General features: G+C 46.7%; 1 protein-coding gene across 1 annotated transcript in view; it reads right to left on the reverse strand.

Moving 5' to 3' along the window:
* LOC119656242 (PDF receptor-like) overlaps window positions 1–6209 on the reverse strand; it is a 221142-nt gene extending 214933 nt beyond the window's left edge. Inside the window, exon 1 of the mRNA XM_038062658.1 lies at window positions 5326–6209. The gene's annotated coding sequence lies outside the window, so the exon portion shown is untranslated. The remainder of the gene's footprint in view (window positions 1–5325) is intronic.
* Between the last annotated feature and the right edge of the window lie 4141 nt (window positions 6210–10350).

The following is a 10350-nucleotide window of genomic DNA, read 5'->3' on the forward strand; positions in this document are numbered from 1 at the left end:
CAGCTTCCTGCTGTTAGCAAAGTTCAGTCTTGGCCACCAGACGATGCATGCATGCATCAAAATGGGTTTTATTATCGATGTATACATCCAGTGTATCCGTTTAGGTGAAAGTCCCCAGGTCTTACCTATCGCATTCCTACAGCACCAGAGCAATCTCCAGGATTTATGATATTGTTCCTGGATATGATGCTTCCACGTTAACTTGGAGTCGAAATGTACTCCTAAGTACTTGACTGTTTGTGCCAGCTGGATTTCCGCCCCTGCTAAGGTGGGTAGCGTATAGCTGCCCCACCTTACGTTCCTAGTGAACGTTCCTAGTCCAGTCTTCCTAGCGTTCACCGTGAGTCCATTGCGGAGGCACCAGCTGTGGATTACATGCAGAGTTGCATTCAAGCGGTCACATACTGTGTCCGCAAGCTTGCCGGTAATTATTACGGCTAGGTCGTCCGCAAATGCTTGCGCGAAGGCTTTTTTGTCCTCCAGGAGCCACAGCAGGGTATCCATTACCAAGAGCCATAACAGTGGCGAGAGAACCCCTCCCTGTGGGCAGCCCCTAAGACATCCTGCTTCAATAGACTTCTGGCCGACCGATATGTGGATTTTTCTCCACTCTAGCATGTGAAGGATCCAACTGATTATCAGCGGTTCGATTCCATGCTGTCTTGCCGCATCATAAATTGCCGCGAATGAGGCATAATTGAAGGCACCTTCGATGTCCATGAATGCACCTAAGGCGTATTCTTTTTCGGACATCGCCTTTTCAATTTTTGCCGTAAGTTCATGGAGTGCTGTCTCCGTGGATTTGCCTTTCTGGTAGGCGTGTTGCCTATGGTGAAGTGGCCACTTAGGAATGTGTGTGTCCCTTATGAACCGATCTACTAATCTTTCTAGTCCTTTTAGCAGAAAGGACGTTAGGCTGATCGGTCGAAAGCTTTTTGCGTCTGTGTAGGTGGGTTTTCCTGGTTTGGGAATGAACAACACCTTCAAATCACGCCATTTAATTGGAATATAAGCGTGTGCTAGGCATGCGCGATATATATTCCGAATATGTAGACCCATGGCATCCATTCCTTCTATTACTAGCGCAGGGATGATGCCATCCGGACCTGCAGACTTGTATCTATGGAACGAGTTAAATGCCCATTTCATTCGCTCCAGTGATACTACTTTGCATGCCAGATTCCAGTCTCTCGGTTGAGGGCTGTATGCACCTGTTGGCCCCGAGATTAGATTTTGGATGCTGCCTGGAAAGTGTACTTCAAGCCAATGATTTGCCGTTTCTTCATCGCTTTCTGTGTACTTCCCATTCTGTAAACGTAAATAACCCAGTTTCTGGCTACGTTCTTTGACCAGAATCCGCGTCAGCTTTGAGGTTGCCTCAAGAGAGTTAGTCTTCTTCTTTTTCTTCAGCTTTTGTCCCGTTCACAAGCGGGGTCGGCTCGTCGTGATCGGTTTCGCCATTTGGCTCTATCGAATGCCTGATCTGGGTGCAATCTCGAGGCTTTCAAATCCCCATCCAGCGTATCAAGCAACCGTTGCTTAGGTCAGCCTTTTGGTCGTTTACCATCGACTTCGATGTTCAGACCAATCTTGGCAAGTGAATTCTCGTTTGCACGAATTGCGTGACCATACCTCAAGAGAGTTAGTCTCTTCGCAAAAGCGTCTCCAAGATGATCGTTTGGCCGATCTTATGCTCTTCTTTAGAGCCTTCTGTGTCTCTTTATAGCGATTCCAGCTAGTGCTTGATTCACCCTTCAGAGCACGATTGAGGAGCATCCTTGTCGTTCTCCTCTGTTTTGCCAAATCCGAGTTCCACCATGGTGTTTTACCCTTCTTTGACATCTTGAGTGGACAGCTTTCTTCGAAAGCTTCTCTCATCCTAGTTGTGATCATCTGGGTTGTCTTCTCAATTCCAGCAATGGATTTGATGCGCCTCCCAGGGATCGTGGCTTGGGCGTTCAATTCTGTTTGATACATTACCCAATCTGTCTTCCTCGGATTCCAAAATGGAGTGGGTGGAGGTGGATCCATGCCCATAACGAAATCAATGCGTCTGTGATCTGAGAGTGTGATATCGTTTGATACTCTCCACTCTCCGATCAGAGCCGCGATGTCAGGAGATGCCACCGTGATGTCCATGACCTCTCGCCTGACCACGTTGAAGAAAGTGGGTTCATTACCCACATTTAGGATCTGTAAATCGGTTCCTACTAGATACTCCAGTAGTCTCGATCCTCTTGCATTGATGTTCGAACTTCCCCAGCATATGCGGTGAGCGTTGACATCACATCCTGCTATTACCCCCATGCCTCTACTTTTAGCATATTGGATAGCTCTGATGAATGTTCCACTGGGAACGTCTTCTGCGTCGTAGGGGAAATATGCAGAGCACCATAGTATCTCTTTATCTCCCTGTTGACTTTTTAAGGTTAGCTTAGCCGATGTGGTGTCGCCATCACATAGGTCGTTAACCAGGTTAGCCTGGAAGTCTTTGGAGACTACCATGCAGGTGCGGGGTCGATCGCTTCCATTGGCATACAATAGGTCAGCATGTTGGAAGTTTAGGCCCCTGACTGCCCCACCAACAACCCACGGTTCTTGTATGAGGTATATAAATGTCTTGCAGATATTGATCCGACGACTGATAAGTGCAGTCGCCGCTTTACAATGCTGCAAATTTACTTGGGAAATGTGGCACCTCATCTACGTTTCAGGTGTAGATGCCGGGGGCTGCATGTCCCCTTCAATGGTTTTAGGAGCCGACACTTGTAACGTGACGGTCCCCAGCCCATAGTAGAGCCGGCAACCCGATTTTTCCCGAACCTTCTTAACATCAGGTTCGGAAACGCCGATAGTGAGAAAAGTTCCCGGCCTATCAGTTCTCTCTCCTGTTTTGCTGCCTAGCAGCAACCAGGTGGAAGTGTTAAGGTTGTTCTGTACACCAAGTTGTTCCAGAACCCCAACGCCATTTCGCTCTTCTTCTGGAAGCCAGAGAAAGCACTTTTTGATCGATGGAAGCTCAGAGACCCTTTTCAAGGCTAGTCGCGCACCCTCCCACACATCGTTAAGGGAGGAGCAGTACTGCCTGAGCCACTCGTTCGTGTCTTCGTCGGCAAAGTTCAGCTGTAACATTTTACGGTATACACCTACCGACTCAAAGCAAAGCTTAATGCCTTGCGCGGACGCAGTCCTTACAGCTAGGAGGAGTTTCCTCCTAAGCTGTTCACACTGCTCAGTATCGTAGCCGGATGGATTAGAGTCGTCATACAGGACCCATCCATCTGCTTCGATAGCCTTGACTGCAAGTGAAGGTCTAGCCGTTGCCGGCCGAGCCCTCTTTGCTGCCTTTTGTGTCGAAGAGTTAGGATCATCCGAGGATCGCTGCCGCTTCGGTTTCCCCTTAGCCGCAGGTGCCCCGAACGCTCCTTTCCCCTCAACCTTGGCACAGCTCTTTGGTTGTGCGTTGCCCGGAGGCAGTTTGCCCGAAGGCGGTTTGAACGGAGGCAGTTTGCTGTCCGTGGACAAGTGCTTACCCATGGGCAAGACTTTAGCCTCAGCAGGTGGCGCCGATTGGAGCCTGGGGTCAGGAGTACTGACAGAAGGGACCTGCTTCGCTCCTCCGTTAAGGACTGGGTCCCAATTGAATTGGTTCCCACTTGAATAAGTGGGGAATCTGAGTCTAGACTCAGGTTCTCCATCGATGAGCTCAGGGTTGCCCCTTCACTCGGGGTTGGATCGTCGCGATCGAAGTTTAATAGTGTTTGCTTTATAGGTTTCTGTTTTTGTTTTTTTGTTTTTTCATAGTTGGCTGCCATGGCCTCAATTTTTCCGGGGAAAGTAAGTCGATCTCGGCAGAGCCCCTTTTTGCCGAGACAAGGCTAGTTGAAACTGGGGGTCACCTGGTACCCAGAGTTCACCGTTTACGGCCACATCTTAACCCCTGTGACCATTCAGCCCTCGGCACGGTAGTCACACCTTGGCTTGGGGTTTGGATTACCGCTTGGCTTCAGGTGTCACCTCCCGTTTCCTGGAGGATCTTCCTTACTGTGCTCCCTCACCACGACAAGGTAGGTAATCGTCGAGGGACTATCTACTAAAATCTACTAAAATCTGCGGTGTAAGCCTCCGTAACGTTTGGAGAATTTATTGGCTATAACTACAAACTTTGGTACTGGTAATGAGAGAATTTTTGAGAAAATCCGAAAGGTATTTGCAATATGTCTAAGGACATTGAATACTTTGATGATAACACCCAAGAAAATAAGACCAAACCTTAGAAGAGGAAGACTTGGCGCTCATGGTACCACCTAGTTTTTGTGTGAAAAGTTCTCTTGCTAGTATCGAACCTTTCCCAATGGGATTGAAGGGACGGAATCCTGCCGAGAAAAAAAAACGACAGACGATGCTTTCAATTAGAGCCCCTTCCATTGATTAAGGACTTGGGTATAGCTCAAAAAATTCAGATTCATTAAAAACCGCCTACTCGTCAGAAACCTTAGATAAGTAACCTCAATGAAGTAAAGATGACAAGGTAATCGGTAAACGAACACATTTCCTAAAAAAGGACCAAAAAATTACCATGTCCACTGAATCACTAATCGAAAAAGAAAAAGTGAAAACAAAGCGAATCTCCTTCCAGGATCTCCACTTTGATGAGTACAAGCCATTGTCCACTGACCATTGTCTTGTAAATTTCAAAAGAAATTCAAGCAGGAAAAATCCAATTCTTTCTAATTTACTTCTTTTAAAAAACAGTTCTGACGTAAGGAAATTTAAAATGGCATTCCAAAGGTATCTGGCAAAGGACATAGGACGCGGAAACTCGAGAAATGAAATTAAAACCTAATACAAGCAGACAGAGCTGAAATTGGAAATACCACTAAAGGAGGATTTTGTGCCAGTTTTTAGTCTCCATAGAAAGAAAAACGCTGGAAGAGGAGTATCCTTTGGTCCGTTTTTGGTCCAAGGATATTTTCAGATTCGGGTTCAATATTTATGTTGCATATTACATCGTGGAGAGACGTTTTGAAATTCGTGGAGGAGTTTGATTATAAAAATTTGATGGTTTTAATTGATTGTCTTCTGCAAGGACGACGGGAAGGATATCCTTCTTCGGAAGAAGAACAAGTCTTGAACTATCTCAAATTGCTTTATTCGAATCTAGGACCTCTAAAGAACCGCCATTTGTACGCTACTTGAAAAACTTCAGTGTCACGTTATCCTTCGACATGTTATTATCCTTCCAATAGTCGCCAGTGGCACAAATGATCAACAGAAATACTGAAGTAAGCACACGTGTACTACCAAATCAAAAAAAAGGCCTACCTTATTACATAAACCAGGAGATTTATCATCGAATCCACTTATGTAACCTTTGAGCTCGATGTCCTTGCTCCTGCCTCTGTCCTCAATACATGAACACTTTCACTGGCACTAATGCTGAATCGAGCTCTAATTTACAGTCGTCACTTTTCCAATATTTCCAATAGAAAAAGGAAGAAGTGCAATACAAACACTTCACTATTCATTCGTTTTCACTGCAGCAAGGATATGGCTCCGCGTAATAAAGGCTGCAGCCTTCACACTATGCTCGCTCTCACACTATTGATATTTAGTTCGCACTATTTATCTCAAACGAACAATTGTAATTTGTATTCTCGAAAAGATACCTCCAGAAAGCCGAGGATTGATCCTTTTTCCACTCACACTATATATTTCTTCCACGTGAATAGCTCACAAAAAAAAAACCTAATTTTTTTTTAACAAGGACTCACAACGCACACAATCTTTCCTCAACTAGATAAAAACCGATAGCTTTGCCCAAAAAAAAAGGATTCTCTTGCACACTTTAAAAATATTCAACTGGATATTTTCGCACGGTTCACTTTCCGATAAGTCTATGGGAACGTATGTGTATCCTGGATTCAGGCCAACAGTGTGCCGGTTAGTGGAACGGAATGGATACACCTTGCGCGCTATCTATTTCAATTCTCTTAGGAAATAGACGAGACAAACTTTCCAGCTTGCCAAACAGACGTCGACTGAGCCTTCAGTTCGGTGGGCAAGTCCTTTTTAATGCAATTCGTTCGCATATGTTTGACGAGCAGAGCGCAAAACCGCGATTCGAGTATTTTGGTGCACCTTGCTTTCGCTCACCCCGTAGGGATACACCACCCCGCAAAGATGACGGATCTAAGTCTGAATTCGCACCCCAAATCCAACCCAATCGACTACGACGGGGATTCCCCGAATCCGTTTGTCACATTCATCAGAAGCGTTAGTTATCCTTCAACTTAGGATGTGTTGTCCGTTGGGACTAAGACCGGGAAGGTGAGTCTCCATGGGATCTCCTAACTGGGAGATGAGGATGGGGATGGGACGTGAGTTCGTGGGCGCAGACGCTTGTCCCGACCACGTGATGAACGTAAACAATAGGCCGGTCACCAAACAATAATCGTCACACGAGGAAAATGCTTGGAAAGACAGTGAAGCTGAGCGGAAAGCTGAGAAAGTTCCGAGAGTTTTTCCGCCGGTGACAGTCCGATATTGAAAGCCTCTCTCTCTCTTTCCACTCGGTATCCAAACTAGAGCCCCCCTTGCTATTGCAACAACTCACTCCAGCAGAATTTCCACGCGATGTTCACTAAATGAAAAGCGAATGCACACTGTGGATCTTAACTGGATGCTGAAAGCTTGAACTGGTCCTGCTTGCTGTAATTACGCGGTGCCGCACAATGTACCCAGAAGCGTGAAAACTTATTGCCCTAAAGCCCCAATTTTCACTATCCTCTGCGCCGCACACTCGCTGCACGCTCCACGCTTTCAGATTCCGCTAACGTTGATATCAACTCCAATTTTACTCAGTTGGGTGCTATTTGGATGGAAAACCATCTGCACCCGCTTGTATCTTACGATCGCCCATGCGGCCCATCCGCCCTCTGGCATGCCACCCCCTCGGCGACTACAGTATCTAGATCTAGTCTAGATATCAATTTTTCCATTCTAGATTATCTAGTGGACGGTTTGGCGGATACTTGGGAGAAAGATTGTTGTGTGTTTTCATTTGGATGCTGCATTGAACTTGAGATTGGTACCAGAACGGGGCGCGATTGACGAGGTGGTGTTGCTGTGGCCGCTCATTCTGCTTGTTACATCGATTGAAAAATATCTGGAGCGCATTGTTTGGTTGCTATTTTCGTTATAGATACGGTCATTGTTGAGGTTTTCTTATTTAAATTGAGATACTGAAAAAATGGCAGTTCAGTAAACAGAGATAAGAGGGTGAAGTAATTAAAGTGTTTGCAGGAATTCGGTGGTGCTCTCGATTCTCGTTTTACTAATCTTTGAGATAATCCAAATTTTGTGAGATAATATACAAGAGGTTTATTTGCATTAACTTCCAACTGGCTGGGAAGTATTATATTTCACGATATGTCGTCGTTAACATGCACATTTGTGTGTCAGACTCCCTTCACAAGGTTACCGACTAAGCATAACCCCCAGACCCCACCTCAGGGCAGCTCAGTTTTTTAAGGGAAAACAAAATTTTGGTGAAATCGGTTCACTATCTGTCTTTTTGGACTATGGAAGATGGAAAGAATCTAAACCTAAGGTCCACTCCTGTCATACGATTATGTGACACTTTTACTCACTCCGCAGGGGCGGCCTGGTCAGATTATGCTTCAGGTTAAACTTGCATAATTCGGCAAATCCTCACACGACCTCCGCTGGAAACCGGATGGACCAAGAGCTTGTAGAGCCAGGCTGGCAGTAGGATCATCCAACTGACGAGGATCTGCTTGTCTGTTGGTCATGCGTTAGGGGCAAGTGGATCTGGCGAGGGGATGAGCCGAACCAACAACCCGGAGATCGTCCACTTTGCACTGGAGAAAGGGCTAATAGGATCCCAAGTCAAGGTGGAACAGCATACGTCAGGTGCTGCGTAGCTAATGGGGAACTTGGTCTTTAGTATGCGAACTCTAACTACCTTGGGCACCTTCAGTTTCAAATAAGACTCTTACCCTGGTGGCCCGGCTAGTCAGGGTGGTGATACCAGGTGCATCATCGGAGGACGAGCTGATGGCATCCAGCCAGGAGAGAGTGACCGACCACAGTAGCACACTCGGAGCCAGCTGTAGCGCCGCTGTGTTGAAATTAACCTCAGGGACTTCCCGAAGCAAGGCGGCAGACGGACTAGTGATTTCCAGCGTGGAATCTATCCAGTACTGTCAACCCGGGTGTAGCGAGTACTAGACATAGACGTCCTAAACCCTTGATGTCGGGGGATCCTTCCAGAGTAAAATCCGGCAAGAACGATCGTCACCGGAAACCGACAAAGAAACGAAGGTCCACTGGTATCCTGCACAAGAGCCAGTACAAGAAGGCCATGCATATTCTGAGCAAAATTGTTAAAAATAAGCAGGCTGGTATTGTCGACGAGCGGGATGAAGAAGATCAAAGGGGAGCAGAGTGGGCAAGAGCTCATACGCTAAGCAACATCTGGAGAAAAGTACGTAGCAACAGCTAGCCGACGAGCCATGAACTGCGAAACCTTTCAGCGATGTGGCCAGGAGCCACTAACATGTGGCGTTGTCACATGGTAATTCCGCTAGCAGTAAATTAGCGCCGGAAGTGTAGATCATTGTTGATTCCAGGCTGTGGGAGATGGTCATTGAGCTTCTCCTGGCCGCCAGAGGGCGGGATCAACCCCCCGGTTTAATTCCCGTCAGGTGGTCCGTAGATTCCACGTTGTAGTTTGAGAGGGTCAATTATTCAGGGTCTTTCTTGATTCGAGAGGGCGTAAAGCTGAAAGTTATCCACTACGATGAGATTCCCAGGAGACCGGTCGCTCCCATCTGGTTGCCAAAGTTCCGCATGGATAGGGACAAGCTCTTACAATCCATGCGCTTTCAAACCCCCAGGATTCCTTTGGATGACTGGGTTGTTATCAAGAAGGATGAACCCCAGACAAAGAGCCAACCTTTTCTGCTACGCATAAACGGAGTGCGCGTGGAGGTACTGGAAAAGGTCGATTACAAAGTGTTTTGCTCTGCAAACCCCGACGACGACCTGGATGCAATCGACGCCGTCAACGAGCTGTTGAGGAAATGAGAATCAACAGTCCGCCGGACCGATGAACCTCCCATGCAATCAGATCAGATAAATCTGAAGCACTCGAAGTGGGCCTCGGCTAATTTGCTCATCTTCCTCCTGGAGGAAGACATTGACATTGGATTAATACAAGAGCTTTGGGTCGGAGGCGACCAAACCATCAAAGGTCTCCAAAGTAAATACTTTAATTTATTCCATAGCGCAGAAGACGCATGTATCCTCGCGAAGAAGAGTCCGTGCACTTTTCTGTGTCCGAATCTGAGCTCCAGCGACCTAGTCGTGGTCAAACTGGAGCAGGTGGGGGGCAGGGGACGTTCACCTTTCCTCGGTTTACATGGCTCACGACTGATCAGTTTCGCTAGAAAAACTACAATATTTGACGTGCGCTATACCAATAAGGAAGACCAACTTGTTGATAGACTGCAACACCAATGCAAGGCATACGCTTTGGGGCCGCTCGGAAATCAACGAGAGAGGCGAGCCATTCTTTAGATTTTATTATTACTACAAGCTTATCGTTGTGTAACAGGGGCCATACATAAACCTTCCATTTGCTCACCTCGGACAACTGTGATGCTTGGGAGAAGGCCCTTGATATCACCCTACTTACCGACATTAGGATTCTTTGGGTGGAGAACTGAACAGTGTCTGACAAGAGATCCTTCTCAGGTCACAGTTGGATACTTTTCAGTCTAGATTTCGCCGCATAGATCTCCAAACCCTTTAGAGACCCCAGGAGGATCAACCCTAGATATTTTGGTCAAGATATCGAGAACAAATTCTTCGGTGCGCAAATTGGTAAGATTGCCACGACGGACGAATTGGAATCAAAGGTTGGTGCCCTGGAAAAGTCAATTTAAGTCCCGTGCCCTGCTAAATACAGCAAGAAGGTACTGACACCGTGGGGAAATGAAGATCTATTCAGCTTCCAGAAGCTGTCAAGGGAGATCTTCAAGATCCGCTATAGGAGCAAACATTGCCAGCCATACAAAGACTGCCTGAGGAAATACAACTCGGTCATGAAGACTGCCAAGAGGCGGTCCTGGTTGGGCTATTGTCATAACGTTGAAAGCACCAGCAGATTTGTGAGGCTGAGTAAGATTTTTTGTAACAAACATAGGGGCCTATCCTTTCTTAAAAATTCGAAAGGCTTATGGACGGAACCTTCTGGTGAGACCTTGGAGGTGCTGGTTTAGACGCGCTTCTCCGCCAGCGAGGAGGACTGTGAGTCATAACCTT

This window comes from Hermetia illucens, chromosome 4 (assembly GCF_905115235.1).
Source record: "Hermetia illucens chromosome 4, iHerIll2.2.curated.20191125, whole genome shotgun sequence".
Classification (NCBI taxonomy): domain Eukaryota; kingdom Metazoa; phylum Arthropoda; class Insecta; order Diptera; family Stratiomyidae; genus Hermetia; species Hermetia illucens.